The sequence below is a fragment of the Anser anser genome (assembly GCF_964211835.1).
Source record: "Anser anser genome assembly, chromosome: 7".
Classification (NCBI taxonomy): domain Eukaryota; kingdom Metazoa; phylum Chordata; class Aves; order Anseriformes; family Anatidae; genus Anser; species Anser anser.
In genome coordinates, this window is record NC_139727.1 from 31,882,465 (window position 1) to 31,909,535 (window position 27,071).

General features: G+C 35.2%; 1 protein-coding gene across 6 annotated transcripts in view; it reads left to right on the top strand.

The window, feature by feature from the left end:
- The window catches only part of VTI1A (vesicle transport through interaction with t-SNAREs 1A), a 284,643-nt gene that overhangs the window by 67,598 nt on the left and 189,974 nt on the right, over positions 1-27,071 (top strand). The window lies entirely within an intron of this gene.

Genomic DNA, 27,071 nt, shown 5'->3' on the forward strand with positions numbered 1-27,071 from the left:
AGTGCTCTGAACAATAATGAAATGTAAGTATGGAACATACAGTGTAGATTTTGGAGAGGATGGGGAAAATTACTAATGCATCATCTGCTGAAATAGGATTTAGAGATGGACATGTGATAACAATTAAATTTGCTTTCCTGCAGATTTTCAATTCAGTTCCATCAATGTTCATAGCATGTGGTGGTGTTTTTTTAGAACCACTATTTTAAATTGATCCAGAATGACTCCTGATATGCTGTAGTTGAGTCTGGATCTTTCACAAAGAAACTGTACACAATTCAGCCTGATCTTTTAGGGGAAGGGATATCTTATATCCTTTTTCACTACATTTGGAATATGATTTGTAGGGATGGTGATCATGTTAACTTCCATTGCTCATCTCCATGGTGATTTCTGAGAAATATGATTGGAGGGCAAATGTATATTTTTATGGAAAAGGTGTCTTTTGGTATCAAAAGCAGGTACAATTACTGAATTACACACAGTCCACAGTCCCATCTTTGTGTTGGTCTTCAGTTTTCATAAAAAGCTATATATATATAGTTCTTGTTGCCTGAGCTCTGTGAAGACTAGTAGTGTAGCTGTGTAAGGCATATTAGTATTAAATAATTTGGACATGATGGCTTTGGAAACATTAGCATCATTTTAATGTAGATTTTTGCAGAAGATTTTTATGGGAACAGATTATTTAGTTCCTGCCATGGACCAAGATGATTCTAGATATGAGTGAGTATAGATTAGTGCAATGAGAGAATTTACTTTTGGAGTTTCTGTATGATCACTCTGTGTTGAGGTGTCATGTTAAAATAAAACATCTCATTCTGGAGTTTCAATTCATTGTTCAGTTGACTACTTAGACCATGTCTCACCCTGGTATTTACTGTTGTTCTCTACTTTGCTGAGTCCAGCAAAATAAAATTAAAGGACTGGAGCATCTTCCATGCGAGGAAAGGCTGAGAAAGCTGAGTTTGTTCAGCCTGGAGAAGAGAAGGCTCAGGGAGATCTTAATGTGTAGAAATAGTTGATGGGAGGGAATGAAGAAGGGGAAGCCACTCTTCTCACCAATGGCAAGGGGAACAAAGTAAAACCTGTGAAATGCCATCCAAACAGAAGAAAACACTTTTTTATAGTGAGAGTGTTCAAGCAGGGGGTTGGACTACATGATCTCAAGAGGTCTCTTCCCACCTCAGCCATTCTGTGATTCTTTGAAGATGAGGATGCAAAGGTGACAACCCTTAAATATGTATTCTACTTTCTTTATATGATGTCTTTTCATAATTATGGATGTGTATGCTGCTTATTGTAATGAAGCTGGATCATTTTCACCTCTGGAATGAATCAAATTTGGGGCTTTCTTATTACCTTCATCAGCAAAAATTCATATACTATTTTAACCTGCCCCTGTGATCATCTAAGATTAATCTGACATCACGTAACTAATTTAATGCAATTTTGCATTACCATTCCTTAAACTTACCATGAGAAATTGGAAGCTTTTTTGCTTTTTGCATCTCTAAATTGATAATCCCTTTCATCTTATGTGCAGTTGTTCATACAAGCTGAGATCTGTTGGAAGGTCTGAATTCCTTCTTTAAGCAGTGCCATTGTTGCATAGGCTTCAGTGGAGTCTGAACTCGATGCCACTTATGTCACCATCTCTAAGACACAATCCGCACTGACTGTCAGGTTTTCATAGGTTGTTGGCTATCACTTGTTATCAAGGATGCTTAAATCTATGTCTAAACCTTCTGAATGACTAAGTGAATTTTAGTATATGTTAACCAGTTCCATAGTACTCAAGGCCTGCTGTAAAGAGAACGTTATCCTAAATGCTCTCAGGGGTATGCTGCAAATGTAACAGGCATTTGAGTAGCTGATTTGGTAGGCAAGTTCAGAAGAGCATTTGGATTTTAAATGATTGAGTTGTACAGCACAAACACACATGAGGGACAGCTCTCAGGACATATAAGGAAAACCGCTGGCTGTTTGAATCTTGAAGGTCCCTGTTGTTTCTACAGAGTAGGGCAAGTATTAATAAAGGCTTAAAACACTGTGGAGTGCACTCATCTGCATGCTTTTAATCCAAATATTGTTTTGAAAAAAATTTCTCACTGTTATTTTTCTATTGTTATTGTTCAGCTTTGATGGTAGGTAGCAAACAGACAAGTTTACAGCTTGCTTCCAACACCACTCACTACTTGTGATATTAAGAGCTAAAATGGCTAATCATCATTTTGCAGCAGTCACCGTGACGTAGTACTTGAATTACCACCCTATGGTTGTGTGTATCATGTTTTCATTTGTTAACTGTGATTTCTGAGTGATCCCTTCTCTCCGTATTTCTCAGTGTTCCATAAACTTTACATCTGGACTCAAATGTACGTTATTATTTAGTTTATAGGTGATGAAATGCAACGTGTTAACAGACTTCCCAAGCTAATCCTCTGTGTCTGCTGGGCTAGAGCTACAGCCCTGTGTTCTTAATTTCAGATCATTTAGTCTGATCATATAGCCTCCATACATGAGAAGGATTTTCAAAATGCATGAAGTTTGGTTTCGGTCTAAAGGAGAGTCCTTTGAATTATTCCTAATTAATCACAAAATTCTTCCCAGTTTAGAGGGGGAGATATTTTAATTTGTTTCCCCATGCACAGGTTTTCACAACATCAAAATGAATTCTAGAGCTTCCTTATTTTCCCTGCAGAGTGTAACATAGCAAGGTATCCCTTTCTCTGTCAAGTCTTACATATTTGCTATAGACAGGACTATTTTAAATGAGAAATAGTTTAAAATTCTCCATTTAATTAATCTGAAGAGATAAAAATTAGTGTGCAATTGTAAACCACTAGAACAAGAAAAAGAAGATACCTTGTTGTGGGGGACTGTGGTAATCTGCATTTGAATTGCGTTCTATAAATTCTTCTCAACGGCCAGATACTTTCTAGGGGGAAAAAATATTTATATAGAGACTTCAACTCATTTCATGACAATGAAAGAGACACAACCATTGAATGCTGCACAGGCATTCATGGCAAAACCACATTACAAGTGTTTGAGGTACTTTTTTTTTCTTCATGAACCTTAGATATTTCTACAGCTCTCAGTACACGTAATCTGAGAATGCACATTGAACTTGCATTTATTAATGATGATTACTAGATATTATGGTGTGTCTCTAAGTATCTATTTGATATTTGAGCTACCAGAAGAGTTTGTAGTTTGTGCATAATATATTTATTCTTTGCACTGAATCTTAAAATTTAGTCTTGGCTTCTGTTTTTCTTTCCTTCCCTAATGTGTAAACACGGTGTTTTAAAGCAAAGAAATTAGAAGAGAAAAACTCTATTCTTCTATTTACAGAAAATCCTTCTGAGTCTTGACTAGAGGTTGTTTAAAATATTTTTCCGATCCTTCTTACTGTTTGGATATCAGAAAAATGTGCAATTCTGGAGCAGTTAAAGGAGAAATATATCTGAGCAATTGACAGAACCACCCATATATGACATGAATAATTCTCAGTGCTAAGAGATCCAAGCAAATTTCAGTGGCTTTCACCTGTTGTAATGAATCTCCCTTTGTGGAGTGAACCATAAATATATAATGTAGCGTAGTGGTAGCCTAGCTGACAGGCAGATGGTCAGACCTTCCCCCAAAGTATGGGCACCCTTCTGGATGTGGAAAGCAAATGAGAGTTTCACTAGACAAAGAAGTGCGTTTCCTTCTTTATGAAATTGTAATTATTGTCTTATCTGGATGCAGAACTGAGAGAAAGCACACTTAAGGGATCGGTGAAGAAGTGTTAGAAGTTTTTATGAAATCCTGAAGGTTCAAAGACGTTAGCATGAATAAGGAACTATTTTAATACCACTTCAGTAAGTGTCTTGCCAGATGTGACTAGCAGAACTTAATGTACTTGTACACTGTCCTCAGCAGCACGTGACAGGTTGGGATTCCTGACTCGTTTTATTGATAGTACAACCCAAATTTCAAGTTCCTGTCATGAAGGACTTTCTTCCTCCATATGTCATGGGGTGCTGTTCAGGGATCACAAATGAGATGTGCACCAGAGCTGATTTAAAGTATGTGAAACCTTAAAAATGGAATTAAGTATATCCACTAACCTGATTCCATTCCATTACAGCTGCAAAGCTAGGGGCTTGCTTTACAGACACACAATAGAGTAAGTTAAGTGTTGCCACGATCCAAACTAAAGTGTTTGCTCAGCTTAGAAAAAAATTAAATGGCTCTAGCGTCCAATGTTAATTTAACAAAAAACAAACCCTAATATTTATGCATGTAGGGCTATATTAAACTAGTGTGAAGGGTACTGCTTCTTTTGTGTTGTAATATTGTATACTTAGTAATTTGTGTTAGTTTAACATCACTAGACCTTCATATCCATGTTCTGTCTTCAGGTGCATGCATATTCCAATTACATTTGAGCTGCAAATAACTAAGAGTATGGAAATGGAACAAGTTTTGAAAATCAGGACCTTGCTTCTAGTGCCCCTTGCTTTAAATAAAAAAGTCTATTCCTGTCCCAGATATTTACACTTAATATCTACCTATTTCATCTCTAATGAATTATTCATACATGTATATGTGAATACTGTATGTAAAACCTTTCATTAGAGAAAGAGGGCTTCTGAGTTCTGGAGCATATACCAATATCTCCTTCTCAGGTGTTTCTTTGATATGCCAGAACATCTTTCTACTGAAATCTTAATCCAAAGTTTCTGCAGTGAAATGAGTTTTTATGCAGTTTCCAGTCACCATCAGAGAGAACTGTTTCATGATCCCTGTTTCTTCTGCTAGCAATGGTATTTCATGTTTCATATATAATTTTTTTTCTTTGCTGGCTGATTTCTATTAAAATCTGTTTATTGTTTCAGAAATTCATTTTGAAGTGGCATATTGCATTCCTACATCCCTAAGCCCTCTGCCCTTCTTCGAAGTCCAGGCTTTAAAGTGAGGAGGAGGAAGAAATACGCAGACAGATTTTTGTTTCTGAGGATGTCAGGCCTCAGGAGTGTCCCGGATGCGTGGTTGTGGAGGGAAGCATATTAGGGTAGAGAAGTACTGCCTTGTAACAGGCGGAAGCAGCATCAGGAGGCTATGGAGACACCAAAATACTGCTTCCATTCCTTAGTGGTTTACAACGCAGTTGTTATACTAGTGAAGTGTGTTTTACAAGTTCAGTTTGAATATTGCTTGCTTGCTGGTTTGTTGCTTGTCTACTCACCAAATTGGCATCAAATGCTGCCGCCTCCTCTCTCCTGGCACTCCCATCCTCCTTCCCTCCAACGTTCCCAGCTCTGACCTTCCTAGCTCTATCTCCAATTTCATCTTTAATATTTTGCCTTTTCCAGATTCCTGCATGTTTATGCAAATTTTGGCACAATCCCCATTTTCCTTAGCTTTGTGCTTCCTGTTGAAGATTTGATTCAGTAGCAGTATGGGTGTTGTGTGTTTGTGGTCATGAAAAGTTCACCCAGTAAAAAACTTCTACCTTGCCTAGAGGTTTTCAAAGACTGTTCTCTCTGTATTTGTGTACGTTGTTTCAAATGCAGGATATCTGAAAATGTGTTCTGAAGTATCAGTAATTTCATGTTTGTTTGAAACATGGGTATAGGTTGTTTGAGTATATTCATATATTTGTACATATGTAAAATGCTTACTGTTATCCTGTTCTGTTATCAGGCATTTTAAGGCAGAAATAAATGACAGATAAAACACTGGATTTGTTCGGAATATGCCCATGGGCCAACCTTTCAATTCGACTTTCTTTGCATGGGATCTCCTAATGGGACTCTGCCCATGATAAAGCCTGTAGTAGGAGTTCACTGGTATTGCTATTGCTCAGATTGTATGCTTTGTTTTCTTAGCCATGTAAAAATGGTGCAGGTCAAAATCAAAACAGTGGTACCACAAAGTAAGGAAACACTGAATTTTCACTAGTTGAAATATCATCTAACTACTTCAGAGTACTAAAATACTTTAAAACCTTGGGGAAAGAGGACTTTTCCAAATCCTTTTTTCAGGTGAAAAAGATAACTTATTTTGTAGACTTTCTCGCATTCTATGCAGTATTGTAAAATTACTTCTGTTAAAAGCTTATCTTTTGTATACTCAGCACCTTTTGACTTGAATTCCAAGAAAATGGATGCTTATCTTTTCACTTCCATAGGTTTGGGATTATACCATTAATGCAGCAAATAAGGAATGTCATATCTGTTCAGTAGTTCAGATTTGCTAAGGTATGATAGGTAAGAATGATCCAAATTTGGCCATTTTGTCTGCTGTCCTTGGAGAAGTCACAGTTTAATGTTCGCTATTGCTCAGTAATTCATTATTGTGCTTCATATCACAGGAAAACTCAATTTCAGTCTCGTTAGGAACAGGAATCCAGAAGAATTAAGGTTGTTTAAGACTGATATTTGGATGAGCAAAACACTACAATATCTTCTGAAAGAGACTTTATTATATATAATGGAAACATAATTTTCAGATTGTGAATTCTATTCCATGCCAGCATGATGGAAACACTGTTTCAGATACTAGAAATTTTGTGCTTAAGTTCTTCCCATATGCATTCCAGACAAATAGTCGTACAGGTTGAAATATGTATATATATTTACAAATACCTTGTGCTTGTCGTGTAACACCTGTGAATAATATTAACATCTGAATTATAACTATCTGAACTCAGAAAGTAGCTTTTAAAACATTATTTTACAAGCACTGTGTTGGACCATCTCTACCGTGCAGATTGTTCTACAGGAAATAACCTCTTACTGTATCACTGAAAACAGTGTTTCAATGTCATCTTTGGTGCTGACCCTCTTTCTTGAATTTATTTACTGGTACAGGATGGTGTTCATTGATGGAGATATTCATTGTACCTTACTCTGAAGTTCATAGCAAAGCTTTTGTAGACTTGTGTCCTAATAAAAACTTGAAGGTTTCAAGTGGTCTAAAGTTATACTACCTGCATCTTTCACTTTTGAAATAATTTAGCTACAGGGAGGTTTCCCCCTCTGGTCACACTTCAGAATTTGTTGTCCTAAAATGTCAGTACTTAAAATGTTGAGTAGTGTAATTGATGCTCAAGCTTCAGGTTTTCAAATGTTCATTTAATATTCACCTTTAGCCTTTCCTGGATTTTATTGTTTGCAAACATCTTAGTTTGGAATAGGAACCTGTGAAGATGAATGTCACTTGTCACAGGAAGTATATGTTCTTGCCTCAGTTCATCAGCAGGTAAGGCAAAGCAAGAAGAGAAGGTGAACAATATAAAGAGGAATGAACAGTAGCTGTTGTTTCTATTGTCTGAGTAAACTTTCCCTCTACCTTGGTGTGGCAAAGAGATAATGAAAAAAGTTTCAAGTTTGTCTTTCTTCCAAATATATAATCTCCTTCCTCATTTGTACGACATTCTCAGCCACAGTTCTTAGGTGTCGCTGAGAGATGTCAGGATTGTTTCTAACATACTCACGTTGTCTTATAATTCCAGACAACCTGTTTGATAGGTGGACAAAAAAAAAAATAATTTTTCCTATAGCAAGATGTTCAGCTTGTGTTGGTCTGAGAAGCATTCTTGGTCAGGTTTCATATTCCCTGAGAAAAATAAATTGTAGAGAAGCTGACCAAAAAGTTTTAGATAGGTACAAATTGCTAGCTAGCAATAGGATAGTTAGCTTTTAATGGATAGAATTAATATAGTTAACTGTTAATGGATGGAATTAAAATCCTGATATATTGTCCCTGGATACTTTATGCTTTTACCTGATTTCTCCTCATCTTCCATCCTATACAATACAAGTTTCTTTAGAAATTTTACCCAATGAAATGAATTGATTCCAAGTGATGCTGGCTTGGCAATGACAGTCTGTCTGTCACAACCTTTTAAAGAGCACAAGTGAGCAGAATTACAACTACAGATTGTAATTAAATCACCAAATGAATGGCTTTGTTTGGTGATTTAATTCTCCATAGAACATAAACTGCATATTTCATAGAAAAGTAGACTTCGAGTTATCATTTTGGATGCCTAAGTAAACAACATGACTTTCAGTAGTTTTTAATAGATTTTTCACTACATGGGCACCGATGATTTTGCACAGTATGAGGTCTTGTTGGGCAAAGACTCTTTATATACAACTTACATCAAGAAGAAAAGTTGATGAGCTTAGACTTGAAAAAAAAAATACACCTTAGTTGTTTTTTGTTTCTTATATATTTCTTGTTTGAAGCCTTCTACCTCTACTTCCTGTCAGGATAACAGTGTTTTCCTCCAATTGCACTAAAGAACAAAGTTTAACATTAAAAAATTATTTGTATTGAACATGCTTTTCTAGGTAAAGTCAATATCAAAGGGTTCTCATGGTAGATCATCTTTCAAGTGCAGCATTTTGCCCTTTTACAACTTAGGACTGAAGAATTACAGTTACACAAAAACCTTTTTTCTTTTGGTAGAAGTAAGAGGGGAGAAAAGCCCAAAGCTCTGTCCTGAAGCAAGACATAAAAACAAATGGTTGAAAAACATCATTCTCACCCAAGTATAGAAAGATGGAAGAGTGACTCATCTAGATACTCTTTCTTCGTCTAGTTTAAATCATGTCATAGTATTTTATGCTAATGATTTTACTACCATGCTTTTAAAATATGTATTTTTTTGCTATAATTACTGGCATTTATAGAGTAAATATATTATCAAAATGTTGCATGTACAAACATGCAAGTTTAGTGAAGTACTGGAGATGTTTGCTAGTGTAATGTGTTACAGCTGAGGACATGACCTCTGATTTGTACAAGTATAATGCCATCCAAGTTTCTATTTGGATCTCTTCATTTGGATCTTGTTAGTACTATCTCACTTTTAAACAGTGAGACTCATTTAGGCCTAGTAGTCTTTAACATGAAATTTCCTTGAGTATTATGTAAGTAAATTATGTATACTGTAAAACTGAAGTTAATACCATTCTTATAGAGTGAGTTCAACTGCTGATCTGCAGTCTTCTTTCTGGACTAACACATACAATTTTGAGTTGTTATCGCCTTGTTTTGAGATGGTATTGCTAGTTATTTGCTACAAAGTGTTCTAAGGAACCAGAACCACAAAACCATTTTCCACATCATTGAAAACTACAGTTTTGCAATTAATTTTATTTCAGTCTGTTCTAGGCTACTTCCATGCATCTCTCTTCTCTTCTTTGCATCTTTTCTTGGCACAACAGTGATGCCTTGCCTTCTTCATACCAACTCGTTTAAATTAGTGGGACTCCTTTTACTGATTCCGTCATGTTTGTGTTCCATATTTTGCCAACTCTTCCTTTGCTCCTAATTTTCAGCATCAGCTGTTTATCATTGTTGTTGTTGTTCTGCAATTTGTTAATATTTAACTCATTTCACTAGCTCAAAAATGTAAATGTTAAATTTTATATGAAATTTTATACTCTTGGCCTAGCCACCACAATTGTAATAAACAGTCATGATTGTAAACATGCCCAGTGGCAGTTATTGGCAGAGCACAAATATTTCTGTATTGAATTCCAAGTATGTGTGCATGCATGCATTGATGTGCATACTGGGGAAGAGAGGTTGTCCATTTTGTCAGTATGTTAGCAAAAAGGTTTGCAAAACTATGTTTCCATGAGCTTGTACTGAGGTCAAGCTCAGTGCAATGATGTCTGAATACAGGTATCACAAGTAGCTAAATGTTATGGTTTGCATTTTTGTGAAATAAATCACATAGTTTAGATTGTGTATCTTGCAAAGATAAACCTTGGTGCAAAGGTAATCTCTTACATCTGCTTGGCTGGTCTCTTCTGTGGTGAGCTTTTCCATATTTCATGGCCTCTGTGACTATGAATGTGAAGACTTTGGAGAGTGTTCATGTATTTGGGGGTTTAGTTCCTGTTTAGCTCTCTTGTATGATCTAGGCAGACAAGTGTTTAGTGTACTTCAAATATGCAAAATGGTTAGATGAAGGGGATGTCTTAGTCTTTACAGTATTCATTATCCACATAGGTGCAATAACTTTTGTTTTGATTCCAAGTCTTGGAAAATATTAGTCTGATTCTTATAATTGAGTTTTGTAAGATTTCCATGTGTTGAATGTCTTAGGTACTTACTGCTACAATAATTGGCTGGAATGCCATCTTTAGAAATTTCATCCAAATGACAGATTATATTTGCTTTACTCCGTATATAATTACTTTTGTCATTTTAGTAATGGGGACTGCTGTATTTTTCAGCAGTAAAAATAATATTAAGTGGAGAAGTGTTAAGTATGAAATGTAGATACCATGTTAAATATGTATTAATTATTTTTCTTTTAAAAATTGAACTGCTTTTAATTTTACGGTGAGGATATATTTTATACCCAGTCCAGAATCTATGATATTTTCTTAAATGAATTTAAAATGGTGAATCAAAGTCTTGCCCAAATGTGAATGAGTTAAGCGACAAGGTTTTATTGCATACTTATTAAAATACTCTCCACAATAAAAATTCTAGCATCAACATAATCTGCATGATATGTCACAATATCATGTACAGGATTAAGTATTTACCATAATTATTTACGATAATGTTAATTTTAACACTTTCCCTAATTTTGTCATTCCAGTTTATTCTGCAGGAAAGTCATTGTCTTAATTATTTTACATTTCAATTTACCCAGCTGATGCAGAGAAAATGCTACTTTCTTAGACTGTAGTTTAGACTGAAGAAGCAGATTAATTGTTTTAAAACAATTCTACTGTTTTATTTTCATATAAAAATGGGACAGGATGAAACTTAATTCAGTAAAAATAAAAATCCCTTCAGGATCTGAAGACACACATGCAGGTATGGCATATCCTCCTGACCACCTCTAAAATGAAAAAAAATTAGTTTGAAAGGTTTTTCTTTGGTGGAAATGGCATGTTTTAATCACTGTGCAAACCAAGGAAGTGTTTCGTTATAAAAATAACTTTACTACTGTTTCAAAATAAGATTAAGTGCAGTTATTTAAATACACATTTTCACTTCTCAATTAAATCAAATATGTATTTCGGTATGTTTGTAAAGAGCAGTTCTTACTCTTTTACTTCATTTTCCTCGTAGATACATAGTTAAGTGCATAATCACATATTTCTTAAAATATTTTAAAAACTTGGACCCTTCAAAACAAACAAGCCCTTTCATTCTTCTGCAATGCTTTGCATAATACACTTGCACCATTTTGTAGGGGAACATAGACATGTTTTGGTAGCTGATGAGTATTCATTTTATTGAATTGTAATGAATTTGTAAATTACCAGGAGACAAATGGCTTGTTTCTGGTTTTCCTTCAGACTTATGAAGGCTTGAGTTACAGAGAAAAATCAGAATAAAAATGACAAGGGCCTGATCCATTAAAGGCAGTAGAAGTATTTCTCTTGTTTTTGATGGAAATCATGATGTAAAAAATGGGACAGAAGAAGAATTAGGAAGTCCAGAACTGTATATAGGTACTTCTTTTATAATGAACTTTATGTTAATTTGGTAAACCGTGTTAATCTCCAGTTGATATTCGGCAGCCTATAAATGAGACTTATTTTTGCTGCTGAGAAATAGCACCACAAATTCAGCGATATCCATTGCAAACTTTGGAGACATTAAATTCAGAATTGAAGATAAATTTCATGAAGCCCGTACTTATAGATTATAATATGGTGTAGAGTGTTGAAAACTATAAGAAAATGGCTCTATCCCTAACTTTGTATGGTTTTGGATTTTTGTACCATGTCAAATACGGTACTTCCATATCTCCAAAGATTAAATGTGCCCATTTTGCCTATGTAATATTTATGTATGGACAGGAAATAGAAGTCAGTATCCAGATTTGTTGACCCCTGAGATATAATATTGACCTCAGTGAGTATTAACTTCTCAGATCAATAAATGCTGTTATTGACCTCAAAGAAAAATCAATAGCAGCTTGTTAATTTGCAAACTATGACTGCAAGAAAATGGTACACATTTTGTTCTTCATTATCACGTATTTATATCTATATTTTAGCGCCTTCAGTATTTCCACCTAGAGATCATCATGTCAAAACACTTCAATCCCGGCTGTTAGAAGGTTGGGGAGACAGGCATTGTACGTTATGGAATAATTGATGAGCAGTACATGTTATTTCCCATATCTCATGAAAATAATACCCTGAACAGTATTGTTATCACCTTCGTTGTTTTCATTTTTGGGGTAGTCCAGTTCATTTCATTTCATTTTCTCTGGTGTGCTTCATCAAAACATTGCATAAAAGTACTATATTTTAGCTGCCAAAAGAACATTTCTACATGAATAATAAGGGGGATGAAAGACTGACTACTGGAAACGAGGAAAGTGAAAGTGATCACTGTAAAAATCATAATTAATATACAGTAGATTTTTCCTATTTGCATAAGGATGACAGGTTTCTAGGCAAGAATCTACTCTGGAGCAAGCTGAAGTATAGCTATCTGATTATATAAAAAAAAGTTTTAAATGACAAAGTATAGGCGGAGAGGTGTTATTTTGTATCATAGCAGGTCTTGTATATAAACACTGAAATGTCAGGTTTTACATAGTTTGAAATGTCTAAAAAATGCCTATTGCAGAAATTCAAATGTCATAACAGTTCTTCTGCATATATATCACTTTGATATTTAAACTTAAAAACCTCATAAATGATTTAATATTACTTTGGCCTTGTTATGATCTGACTGCCAAAAAAAGGCAGAGGCTGATTTTTATGTGGTCTGGAGAGTAGTGTTTTCATTCACAGAAGACAAAGCACGAGTCTGTCAGCCTTTTACAGTCATTAATTCTGTCTGATACATCTGCAGTGATCTTGGCAAACTGATTGCTATGTTTAAAAAACTTTTCCTTCATTAAATGGCAGCATGAGAGGTATTCAAATGCAAAAATAAGGCAATAGTATAATTTTTTCAAACTGAAGTGGCTGCAGTTTTTTGCCAGTTTGGCAATACAGTTTTGCCCTTTAATACCTTGAGCTCCTAGAACTTTGTTTGTGCATCCCTGTTATCCTCCTGAGATATGGGGTCAGTGGTATTGTATTCATTTTGTAGATAGGAAGACCAAAGCATGATGAGGTTAAATGAAGAGAAAAAGAAAAAGAAAAAAAAAAAATGCAGCACCAAGCTAGATTAATGTCTGAGTCTCGGGAATTGATGCTGGTACAGCTATGGAAGGATGTTTGTGGTGATTATGCAGCATCTTTTGTCTTACAGAAGAAGTCCTGAATGGCAAGGTAAGGCAGTATCTATCCGTTGGCATTTCCTGCACAAGTCTATACATCACCCTGAATAGTACAAACAGTTTTCCTGCTTCTCTCGTTGATGTTTTGAGTCATCTTTGAGTAACCAGAGAATGTGGGATCCTACTACAAGAGACTGAAACAGAAGTGATTGGAAGAAGGTGGCAAATTTAGGGAGGGTAGAAAGTTCATTGTCACAGTGCAGGAGTAGAGAGATTGTGTCAGTCTTACAGGTTAGGATTGTCTCATTTCAGACCACACTGACCTGGAGCAGCACCTGGATATTCAAAGTGCCAAATTGTCCATCAGAATTTTAGTAGTAGTAGGACTGGGAATGAAGTCTGAGGCAACGTGGCAAACTGTGAGCCAAATATGGCTCCTTGTCTCTACAAACCGCTAATTTTTCAACCATTATCTAATCTGTTTGGGAGCACTGACTGCAACAGTGGCTGAATCCCAAATTTTAGAAGACAGTGCTGGTGTCAGTTCTCATGGTACATTAATGGTTGTCTTGCACCTGTTTGCTATGAGCATCTAATGCATCATTTGGCCTTGTAATATCCTTTGTAATTGCTAGAACTGTTTACTTAGCTAATGAGAAACTCTTAAGGCTGATAGTAGATCTAACATCTTCAAAAGAGAAGGAAGAATAATATCCACAATGTTTTAATTTTTTAAAAGTCTTGCTGAGAATCCAGGGTACATGGTATGTAAGGAGGAGTTCAGTTTAAACAAACTATAAAATCACTGAATTTGAATTCTCAGTATATTTTACTGACAACATAGTCACTGATTTCCATAATTGAAATGCGTTGAGTTTTTGCACTAATGGTCAGTGGGGCACAAGCTAGTAATGTTGAGATGAGATGTTCTGCTTAGCCTCTTTGTGAATTCTACTCTCTACATTTTGCTTTATTAAGGGAATTTTCCATTTACTTCCTATTTTGGGAAAAAGTCTCTACATTATTAAAGTATATAAAATATTTGATGCCATAAAATGGATCTACTTTAGTTTGATAAACTAGAAATATGCTGCACTATGAGGGTCATAGCTTATAATACGTACTGTTAGTAGTTTTTCATTTTTCTATATTAGGAGATTAGTGAAAAATAAGCTCTATCAATTAAGTTTTATTGCAAAATTATCTTCAGATGTACAGCAGTGAAGATGATATTGAGTGATAACACTAGAGTGGATTTTGTATAAAGCAATTACAGCTTGAAAACTGCAATCTGAATGAAAATATTGCTCAGGGTTTTTTGTAATCTGGTATTAATACCAAAAAACTCTTCCTTTAGAAAGTGCTTAAATTACCTCTATTAAACACAAGACATTTCTAAGGTGTTAATGTGTGGTATTGACTGAAAAATACTTTACTGACACCTGCTTTCACTGTTCATGCTTTGGCAAATCTGTGAAGTACATATAAGCATACAGTTCTGCTTCTTAAGTTGATTTTCTGTTTATAGGATTGTCATGTTTTCCAAGAGATATTACTTCGTTTATACGAAAATCAGAGTTCTTAATTCAGAAATTAATTTATGTAGGTGCACTTCAATGTAGTGAAATCTTTTACATTCTTAAAAGCAATGATTTACTATGAGAGAAGCAGCAAGCCTTTTTCACATATATTACAGTATAATGTAATATGTGTAGCCACATGTTTCCTTGACATGTTATTCTGCAGTTGAAAATTCACTTCAGAAGTGAATTGTTTAATTCTGCTCATAGTTAATAAAATCTATCCGAGCACTCAAATCTATTGTACCTTTGGCTGGACAGGCAGTCCCTCAAAACACATAGAGGACTTGGTTAGTTTAGAGAACAAATGAAATTGCTCAAGAGCTGAAAAGTAATTCAGTCCCTATTTAAGGCATAGGGAGTTTTGCAGGTAGCATTCACCCCACTTATTTTGGAGTAGCATAGTTTAAAATGCTTTACTGAGTGCATGTACAGGAGTAGCTCTGTAAAACACTTGATTGGGAACAGACTGAGCAGTACCTAAAGGAGGGTCAAATTACTTCAGAAGTGTATTGGTTGTACTCCATTGTTTCACTGTAGATAAATAGTTTGTGGCTCTGACCAAATCTCCAGTGATGCCAGCATGAATCAAGACAATTGAGTCAAGTGGTTACAGGTTTCCATCCTTTCAAATTGATCAAATTGAAATAGCCCATTAGGAATTGATTTAAATCAGTTAAGATAAGCTCAGTCTTAGCCCTGGCCCTTGAGGCTTTGGCTACTGAAAGTTCACTTGAAGCAGGACATACACCAGCTCCACAGGCCATCAACTTTATTAGTGTGGAGATAAGCTGATTAGATCTTGTCAATCAAAGGTGCCAATATCTCAATTGAGTGTCTCTCCCAGTCTTTCTCTCCTTCTTTGTTGCCCGCTTCAATGCCTTAAAAAGAGAGAGAGAGAGAGAGCAAGCAAGAGAGAGAGATGTGTGGTATGCATCCCCCTGGTTGTCACCAAGCAGGGTGCAAGGGTACTGTGATGATGTGATGACTATATTAAAGAGGACATCAATTTGTTTTAAAGTGTTTTGATTTTTTTATGGTGGCATTAAGAGAGAGAACATTGTGGTTGCAGCTTTACTAGAAAGCAAAGAGTTCTAGAAGGAAAAAAAAAAAGTGTTTCTTTGAAACCTACTGGGTCTTTGAGTCTTGCTGTGCCAATGGGCACTTAAGTGCTCCTGTAACTGGCACACTCTGATCAACCACCAGCTTAGGTACTATTTGTCTGTCCAAATTATTCATTTATATAAAATGAAAAGATGTGTCTGTTTAATCCTTGCAGCAGTAATTTTAAATATAAGTTAAGTACAGCCCTGTTCGGGAAATGTTTGGCTATGCCAATAATGAGCATTATATATTGTAACAGTCTGGGAAATTATAGTGAATTAAGATCAGGTTAGAACATAGACAGGTGATTGACCCTCTCTCTGAAAATAAAGCTATGCATGCACTGAATTAATGCATGCAGGTATTGCATCTCTGCTTTGTAGGGGAAAAAGCAGAAAAACTGAACATCAGCTGTAAAAACGTAATAGTACAGTGTTACAGCTTTAGGCTTCATCATATAGTTAAAGATGGTATAGAGGAAAACTGGTCTTTTGTTCTTCACATCTGAAGTTTGCTCACACCATGCCTCCCTCATACTTCAAATGCAAACAACAGAAGCCCATCCTTTTCTTCCATCACCCTACACTCACCACCCAATGAAGGCTGGAGCTGCAGTGCTGCAGAACTACATTGCCACACTGGATTATCTCTTTATCGGTTATTCTTCACTCCACTGTATCAATTTTCCACTAACCAATCAGACACTGCTCTTAGAAAGACTGTTTGACTATTTCTTCTAGATAAATGTATTTATAGCTACACAGATCCACACAGGCAACTCATGTGCTACATGTCTTAGGGATAGAAAGGGAATTACTTGCTCCTTCCAGGAGACGTCAAGTGTGTCCCTGCTTGTTAACACTGCTGTTTGGGGATATTCCAGGAAAAAAATCTAGTGTCTGTGGGAGGGGCTGTGAAGATCTTAATTATTCACTTGGATAATGGAGTTCTGATGTCACCCTATTTTAGGTTACAAACTGTAACACCACATGTTTAGAGAGATCTGAAAGATGCTCCTTTCTAATCTCACCTTTGTTTCCTGCCAGTCCTTCTTGCAGGTTCCCTGTTTAGCCTGCAAGTAGAGGGCAAGTTAATAGCCAGCTTTAGCACAAAGAGGAGATCGTAGCAGTCAGCCATCTGCATTATCCAACTATATCCATTTTTTATATATTTTTATTATTTATTATATTTTGGAGGGAGTAGTAAGTTCCAAGCAGATTTCAAGACATTTGCATGGAAATAAATTGTAAGGGAGAGCAAGCTTATTACTTTATTTTAGCTAATTAGAATGTTCAGATGGGATTGTTGAGCTGTGGTTTTTTTTCTTCCTAAGGCACTGTTAACAACTCTTATGCTGTAATTACACTTAATCAGAAACAAATGTTTTTTGAAAAGTTACTGAAGGAAATCTATCTAGCAGACCACCAATCAAATGATGCACCTTTTTCCTCCAGCTAATTCTCATAGTGAAATCACTAATTCATTGTTTAAAATCTCATATTAAAGACTAAGAAGAAAGTAATTGGAGTTTCAACTTGCCCTTTTATTACTTTGCTTTTACCTTCATTGGTGTTACCTTTTTCACACCAATGTTTGTTTCTATTGAGGTAGTGGTGTTTGAAAAACAATTCTTACTGGTCAATGTATGCTGGTTTTTACTCATTGCACAGCATGTCACTTAGCAGTACAAAAACAACAGTGTTATTTGCTAGTAAACTAGTATTTTACAATAAAATTGGGTCATGATGGCTAAAATATCTTGTATGTTCTAAAAATAAGGTGTGCTCAATTTGTAAATATAGATAGATGGAACATACATTTTGTCTTGGCAATTTTAAGAGTGTTACATAACATTATCTCTTCTTTAGTAAAGTAGGAAGTCAAGGAACTGAGCTTTGAGTCTGACGTGGTTTTATCGTTGTGTTCGTTTAAGCAGGCCCTTCAGTTAATACTTAAATTCAGCTTAGTATAAGACCACAGATGACAGTAAATACAATTTCTAGAAAGATGTGCTAGGCAAATAAGCAGAGATTTTTGGCAAGTTTTTACTTCTGGGCTACAACTGCTACTGAAGTTATTTGAAGTTTGCATCATATGTGTGCTGTATTTGGGGATGAGTGTGCCTAATGAAAATTATATATGCTTGTAAACATCCTCCCATTGTTATTTAATAAAAAACAAATCTAGAACATTGCCGGAAGGACTTGTATGTTAAGGCTCTCTTTGACAGCAGATTTGTAATGTTCTTATTGAAAGTGCTTTAAAGTCATTTAAGGAGGGTCTGTAACTTCGAGGCCACCATCTTGAAGGAATGGTTTCAATGTAGTGACTCAGTTTTGGACATAAATAAAAAGCTGGCAGTGCTTAGAGTATTTTTGTTTTGGAAGTTTTATTGTTAAACAACCAAGAAACCCATTTGTTTCATGGTTCTCTGGCACTCTTTTTCCATTGTGTTTTTTTTTTTTAAGAACAAGACTATTTTTATCACTGATTATTTCATAATCAGCTAATGAATGTGTTTCAGGGAGGTAATGTGAAGTAACAAAATAAAGATCTGGGATGAATTACTCCATGTTCATCACTCCATGTACTCTTTTCACAATGTTCCCCAAGCCACCTTCCAGAGATAACATTTGCTGTCTATATATGTACTGATTAGAAGTATATTGCATATATGGCACTAGAGGCAAGGTTAAAGGTATCCTCTGTGAACTACCAAACACAGAAGCAAAGATGTTTTAGTATTAAAAAAATAATAATAAAAATCAATATTTGTTTTATGTTCTTCCTTGGAGGTTAGTCCATCTTCAACATTAGAGGGCCACAAGCATCAATTTTCCCTGTTTACCCTGAAGCTTGCCAGTTTTCTAAACAGGGAGAAATGTAAGTGAATACTGGAAGGTAAACTTATGACTGCCTAAGCTTCCTTTTCAGAAGACTCTTGGTTTTAAAGTTTGATGGAAAATTTAATTCAGAAAAAGTCCTCGCTTTTTACTTTTCTTTTTTTTTTTTAAATCATGTTCTTGAATTGTGAAGTATCACAACTCTGCTGCTTTTATAACAACATTCAAAATGTCTTTGATCTGTACATTTTTGGAATTCATGTTAAATTAAACACAATCACTTTCAGGACAAGTCATAAGAGGAAGGGAGGATTTTTCTTAAATTAAAAAAAAATAGAAAAATAAAAAAGGGAGTGGGAGAGGGGGAGAGAGGAAAAATCTCTTCCTGTTTCTTCCCTGAGGCTGAACTGTTTATCACTCCATCCTTGTTCGATAGAAGTGAATTTTATAATAAAATTTTCCCTAATCGGGCTCTGTCAGTGAGGTGTCTTATCGTGGGGAGGAAAATGACACCGATCCTATCGAAAAACAGAGACGATGTCACAGTGTCCCCAATCACAGCTACTCAGCTTCCATATCTACCTTCTCCACAAACACCAAGCACTGCTTTTTCATAAGAACATCAAAACCTAGCGAAGTCATTAAAATTGCACCCGCGTAGAGTTGCAGGGATCAGCCGCACTAGTGCAAAATGGGATGTGGGAAAACAGACTCTCTAAATGTGCTAATTCCATTGTCACGTGTTTACGGCTTAATTTTAATCAGTTAAAAAAGCCACACATTGCAATAAATTGGCATTATCTTCTGTGACACCAGAGGACACAGTTGGTTCAAGGATTTAGAGGGTCGCTGGCAACAGTATATAGTGCTACAGACAAAGTATTTTTACGCTTGAACTACGGTAGCTAAGGTGCAATCCCCAGTTAAGACTGCAAACAAAGACTATAACCCACACAGTACTAAGTTCAACATGCAGACCACCTTCAGCCTAGAGACGGTGTAGAATGCTAAACTGAATATTACTGAAGAACATTTTCTAATTTACTGGGTAAAGGTAATTTGTTGGCCAGTATAATTGAGGTTGCAGTTCGGTAGTACTCTTTTGTGTGTCCTGTACCATAACAAGGAAAGATCTATTGGAAAAATCCTTTTGCTGTATTTGCATCCAGTTTCTAAAATGATCGTTCTTGTTTACGTTGTACCATTAGATTTTTTTTCTGCAGAAGTATGCATTCCACTTCCTGTTCCTCTACTCAAGGAAATATAGATAAATTAGCCAACGTGAACTGAAATGTGGTATTAGTAATAATGCTGCTTCCAATGAAATGTTTGTGGAATGTTTAAGTTTTCTAATTAGGTAGTATCACACAGGTCACATGAGCATTGTACGTGGTATCTTTTCTACTCCTCCCATTTTCTTTCTTTTCCTTCTCCTTCCCCTTTAGACTTGTTCTTTCACTTGAATATGGCTGATGAAAATGTTTATAAGCAACAGGAGAATAATTTTCTGTAGAGCAGTATGACCTAACTAATAAACATCCATTTCAATAAACCCATGTCTATAAAAGTTGTCTAGTTTTATTTTAATGGATCAAACATGAAAAATGTTTGTGACCAGTTTAATTCTAGAATAAGCAAACAAAGCAACCAAAGAAACATTTGGGGTAGGAACTTTTTCTGGATAAGCAGCCCCTTTTAGGATGTGAGCACTTCCATAGCTGAACACAAATATCTATTTGAAACAGCACTGAAATGCACTCCTAAATGAGCACACAAGGTCATTATTGCAAAAAAAACAAGTATTTAATGTAGGATGAAGGTCATCGCTGTGCTGTTTCCAAGATTTAATATTTTGATTTGGACATTTTAGTGCGAAGTATGTAGAAATCATTTCATGCATTGTAAACCCTACAAACACTTCAAAAATAAACAAGAAAATGACAAAGGAACTATTAGCAGTCAGTGATGAATGCTATTGGCAAATAAAGTGAAATATGGCTCTCTTTTGCACATAAAGACATGATTATTTGATCTGCTTGGGAACAAACCTGCAAAACTGTTCTAGTTGAAAAACAAAGGGACCAAGTTATCTGGGCTTGACTTAGGTCCAGGATTTTTCGTTAATTGCATGTTTATTAAAACAACAACAACAAAAAAGATTGTTAGAATGTAAAAACAAATTCCTTTAATATATTTTTTAAAGAAAGTTTTTACATTTTAGTCTCAAATTAACTTATGCATAAATGAGTGTTACCCTGTAACAAATTCACCGTCTGATTTTTCTGAATTAAATATCTATTTTCAGTACTTGCAATTTTCTTACCAATTTGGGTTTGTAATGTGATGTAAGCTCAGGTGTTTTTTTTGCACTTCTTACCTGTTTAAACAGCTTGAGTAAATATGCATTTTATTAGAATAATAGAAAAAAGAAATTGAGTGCAAATATAAAACACTGTTCTCTTCTATGTCTGGATTAGCATCGAACTCTGCATGACAAAAAAAAAAAACTTCTTTATGTCAGTATACTTGGCTTTATAAAGACCATTAGTACTTTGTTCTCTAAAACAAAGTACAAACATCTAATTGTTTGAAAGATTTTACTTGAGAGTTTTTACCACTACATTTCTGCCGATGCGTGTTTATATTTTGTTGGGAAGAGGAATACAATCTAAAAAACAACAACAGTTGTATTACTTTGGGTTTTATTTTAAGATCTGGCAAAGTAGCTAGGAGAGTGTTTCTTTAAGCAGAATGCACTGCTTGCATTCTGCTCTTGACCCCCTAACATTGTTCAGCTTGCATATAACAAGTGATACAGGTTATAGCATGGCATTGTTTGGTTTGGGACATCCACTTGGGATGGACAAAATATTTTAGAAACAGTCAGAACCCGGTTCTGTAGAGATGCAAGCTGGTCTCTCTCTCTCTCTCTCCTCTCTCTGAAAATTGCTGTAGCCCAATTGTTACAATCCATACTTAGATCACCCTATGCTCTAATTGGTTGCAATCATATTTAAGTTGAATTGCTGCGTTTAGTTGTTTTGAACTGTGTGAGGTTTGGGGAGGGAAAGGTGGGAGAGCTATTTCATGTTACATGCATCTAAAGAAGGAGAGTTTTGTTGGTGCTTACATTTGCATGCTTCTGTAAAATTTCTGGCTTAATTTCTTGTTACATATACCAGGTTAGTAATGTATTTTACACTTTGAATTTATATATTTGAAAACAAGTGTAAATCTGTTTACATGTTTTGTCTCTGAAAACAAACACAAACCAAGCAATACTATTACATCCAAACGTACATTTTAAAGGCTATGAAGTGAAATTTTATAAGCATCTTTATAAGCATCTGTAGCATCTTTCTAATAAAAGATGAATGCGAATCATTGGTTCAGACCTAAAGGGAAAAAATGTAAATTTTGCTTGTTTATGAATTCTGCACAGAATCACTTCAGTTTCATCTGTTATGTTGTGGATAATTTCATGAATTTCCATCTATGAGTATGCTTATTATATTAAAATAGTCTTTCATTTATGCAGCTGATCACTTCTCTAAAGCAGGTATGTTTCGTTATCTGAATGAAACAAAACCAGAGGATTGGCACTCACATATAACTATCCACTTCTTGTGTTATACTTTTGCACACATAGGCTGCGCCGTTGAGCTACCAGTCAGATAAAACTCTTTTCTTACTTGTTACTGTGTAATGGGTGGAACTGAAGATGTACTTAACAGAACTGGATATCAGCATCTTTTTGTGTTTGTTACCATAATGGATTTGGGGGAAAATGCAGCATCTTTCTAAGTACCTACTTGTAGTGTTTGTCAGTGTCTTATAAGTTTGACCCTATTAGATTTTTTTTGTATCCGTAAATATGCTGTAGTTACTTTTTAATACAGTGCTTATAACACACTTATTTGTTCTTTTGAAATGGATATCAATATCCTATTAAACATTTATCTGCATACCAGGGATATTAATAATAAATTTACAAAAAAAAAAAAGGCATCTGGTTGTATTTTAAAATACGCTTGATATATATGTAGTTTAAAGGTGTTATTCCTGAACAGGATTTAAACTTAATTCATTTCTAAAGCTGTCTGTTACTCTATTTAAAGTAACTTTTTCAAAAACTGTAAAGATACTTTTATATATAGATAGATAGATATGTTTGTATATCTGTGTGTATACATATATATATATACATACATATATGCATATGCTTTTAATTTAGGTATTGAATTTCATCCATACCATAAGATCAACCAATTAACCTCTCTATTTGTGAAAGGGATTTGAGAAGTCAAAGTGAATATTATTGCTGCTCATCTAATTGAAGATGTAAAATATTCTGTAAGTCTAAGCAAAAGATTATTCTGTTCTGCTTAATTTGTAATACACATTAGTAATGTATTTGCATAAACACTAACCAAGTCTAATATGGGGGGAGGGGGCAGAACCTCTGAGCAGGGTGTTTAACAATTTTAGTTTCCTGGGTTTTGTTGTCTTTTAGTATTATATATTGGGTATTTCCACTTTTTGAATCATAAATAGGGTACAATACATGGAAAACATAAGAACATTTATATGAAATTAGCAGTCACTTAATGAAAGGAAGGCATTAAAAAATGAGTGAATTACCTTCTGTAATGGAACTATTACACCTTCAGTTAATAACTGATTGGTGAGATAAACTTCATACTGTGTAGATCTGTGATATGCTGCTGAAGTTGCTGTTTCTGTTTCAGAAAACCTTCTGTTTAGAAATGTGTGCTTTATTTTTAAGTACCAGTTTGTTATCTGCAGACAATCTATTTTTCTTTCTGACTCTTCTCATTATAATTGTTTTTGCATGTTTCTGTGTGTCTATGTATGTGTTCTTTTTATGAATTTTTGTGAGAAAAAAGTTCTTTTAGTGGGACATGTGCTATCTTTAATCATTATTTGAATCTTTTGTATAACTGTGGCTGGTTTTTCTCTCATGTCACTGTGGATTCAGGCTCCGACTTACCTGAAACAAATTCTGTTTGGTACTGATAAGATCACTTCTAATGAAGCAGGATACATTTTTAAATGGTCATTTTCAAAACTCTTTAATATTAATTTCAAATGTTATAACAATATAATCCATTTTTTTCCTAATGTGATTCTATCAGGGTATTATTCTTGTATTTTTATAAGTTTATATGTAGTGATGTTGTAGTTTTTCATTACCAACGTATAATGATGTATTCTGGAAATGTGCTGTCACTTAAATGTGTATGTACTTAATTTGGTTAGGAGACATATGTCTGTGATCGCTAAAAAAAGCATAGCAGAAATTACAGTATAAAGAGCAGCAGACAGAGTCATTAGGTTTGAAGTATACCTACCTTGTATATATAAAATAATTACAAAGTAATCAGAAACTCCTCCTTGTTTTCTAGCATATTAAAGTGAAGTTGTATAAATGTTGTACAGTGGCACGGGGCAAGGCTTATTTTATGCTGGCGCAGCTGTGGTTAGGAGATTTGCAGTATCTACAGCTTGAATGTTTAATGCAGTCCAACAGATCTCTGGCCTTGTAATTATTTTTAGTATATATATTACATTGCAATTTCTATTATAGAACTAAGAACCTTGTCTTGGATCAGGATTCTGTTTTGTTATTTGTTGTATAAATGCTGGGGGAAAAATGTTTCCTACCCTAAAACCCTACCAGACAGTCAGGGGAAGAAAGAAGAAGATTAACAGGTAGAAAAGGAGAGAAGAACAGTGATGAGTATTAGCGTTGATTCATTTGCAGATTGCATGTTTTTGCAAAGTTTTGGCTTGTATTTTTTTCTTGTAAGTATTATAGCAATGGAGTTTTAACAGAGGGGTTGAGAAGTTCATAAGGAAAAATAGCAGGCAATTGTAGGTGCGTTTGAAAATCCTTCCAACTATGATGAGCAGGGGGAGAGTGGGAGAATGGGTATTTGCTTGTAGATTTGACTGCTGGAGAGTTTGTCTCTTTGGCCAGTCATACGTATTTGCCAAGAGGATATTATGAATGAAAATTGATAAAGTGTGGTTAGCCAGGATTTGAAAATGAAGATGAACAAGTGAAATACGACATGAGGAGGAATGGAAAGGGGAAGTAGGGGTGAAGGAAGTAGACGGAAGTACTCCAAAGTATCCTTTAAATGGTCCAAATCACTGGCTAGAAAACAGCAGGATTCATTTTTGTCAAAGCCAGTGAGGAGATTATTTGAGAAACTAGTGCGAAAGTTGATGAAAGCCTGGGCAGAAAGTTTACATATCAGGTGATAAAAGAGCCTGTATTTTGGCATTATGCAGGAAAAATCTGCAAGATTTTAGACCTGGCATGGTAAAAACAACCTGAAGATTATGGGTAGATGATATAATGAGAAAACAGCACAGGCAGCAAAGGAAAAGCGAAAGGGCATGAATTGGGAGAGTTGGAATGGTAGAAAGTTGAAGAACTCTGTTGTAGTTATTTTGAGCTTGAACCAAAAGCTACATATGCCCACACGTTCCTGTAAGAGACAAGTTTTCTCGGATCATGTATTTTTTATTTAAATCTTAATTCTGCTATTGGTACTGTCATTTAATTCTGATGTCAGATAAATACTTAACATAAATCCGGAGGCTAGAACAAAATTGGTCAGCCCAGATTTAACGTGAAAACTTCTGTCTCGTGCAGTATGTTAAATTGTGTGTTATAGATAAAGTAGACAAAATCGGTCAAGATAAAATCACATATTTATTCTTCAGATCATGGACAGCTTACGGAAGGGATCTTTTCCAGATTTTATTTTATTTAGGCAAATGCTAAAAGTGTTAACATTCTGATAAATGTGTCCACTTAACTTTTTTCAATAATTTGATCATTACAGCGCAGCACTTGAGTACCTAGAAGCATACTAGATCTAAGGTTTAGTTGTTGAATTTGTAGAAGCAATGACTGAATGTGTTAAAACCAATTGCTCAGTTCAATGATAGTAATGGACTGAGAGATACAAGACTAATGTAACTATTTGCTATCATGAAAAAAATTTGAAATAACTCCTACAGCCTTATAAGGCTATGTGAGATTGTATGTCGCTTTTGTATGTATACCTAGATGCACAACGTTTCTCTCATCCTCTTTTCTCTCTCTGTCTTAATATATATATGTATGTGCAGGTCTTAAGCTTGGAAGTACTAAAGAAACTACTCTAGTTTGTGTAAAGGGGGGGGGGGGGTATTCTAATGAAGTCATCGTAAAATGAGGCCCCCTCTTTATCTGAGAATGGACTTGTATTCCCAGTCATGTGTCTGTCATTTGAAACTATATCTGAGAAAAAATTTAGCTCCCCTACTGATGTTTTCATTCTGAGGGAGCAGTAACCTGTTCAGTCGTGGCCTCGGTATGGTATATGGAGAGCAGTGACTTATTCTGAAGTTCTTGTTGCTGGGGTGGCAGTGGGGATGGCTTACATTAGACCTTGTAAAATGAAGAAAATAGGTCCGGGAAGATTGTTATAGGGTGTTTGTTAAAGTAATTTGTTTTGCTTGTTTGTTTTGTTTTGTGTTGCTTTGTTTTTTAAATAGTTCGCTGCTGCAATGACTCCTAAATGCTGCACAAAGATTTAAGTAGTAAGTGCTCCCATTTCTTAAGAATTTAATTTTGGGTCCTATGAACGAAGAGGCTTGTGCCACTCTGTACCTGTCTAATCTCTTTTTCCATATTTCTTCATACTTATGGACCCTTCCAAAGGGTCATACTGAAAAGGCTGGATTTGCACTGTGTAGGTTCAGCATCATCTACTCAAAGTTTTCTGTGACAGTTGTCTTGTGTGTGCCCTAGAGAGAGAGAGATATTTGACGAGTTTGAACTTAAACTGAAGTGGAGAGAGAAAGAGAGAGAGGCTGCTGTCATACCTGATGGAGGAAAATGATTAGATATTGACAGTTCGTGAATTCTTAGATTTTAAGGACGGAGCAACTACTAAATCATCTAGTCTCACCTACGGTATAAAAGAAAGACAGAGAATCTCACCTAATTTTTTCAGTGTTGAACTCAGAAAATTGTTAACATGAAAATATCTTCTCCAGAAAAGCAACCACCATTGGTTTGAAGGTATTAAGAGATAGTGAAGTCACCTTCTTTCCTCTCTTATCATTCCAAAAGTGAATCACTTTGCATTTAAAGGAGTAGGACATCCTGTTGCTATTCTGAGTGCCTGGCTTTGAGGTCCAGTCCAAATTCTTCATATTCCCTTTTCTGAAAGACTAGTAACTGCATAATTAACTGGAACATCCTGTCATGAAAATATTTAAGGACTGAAACTA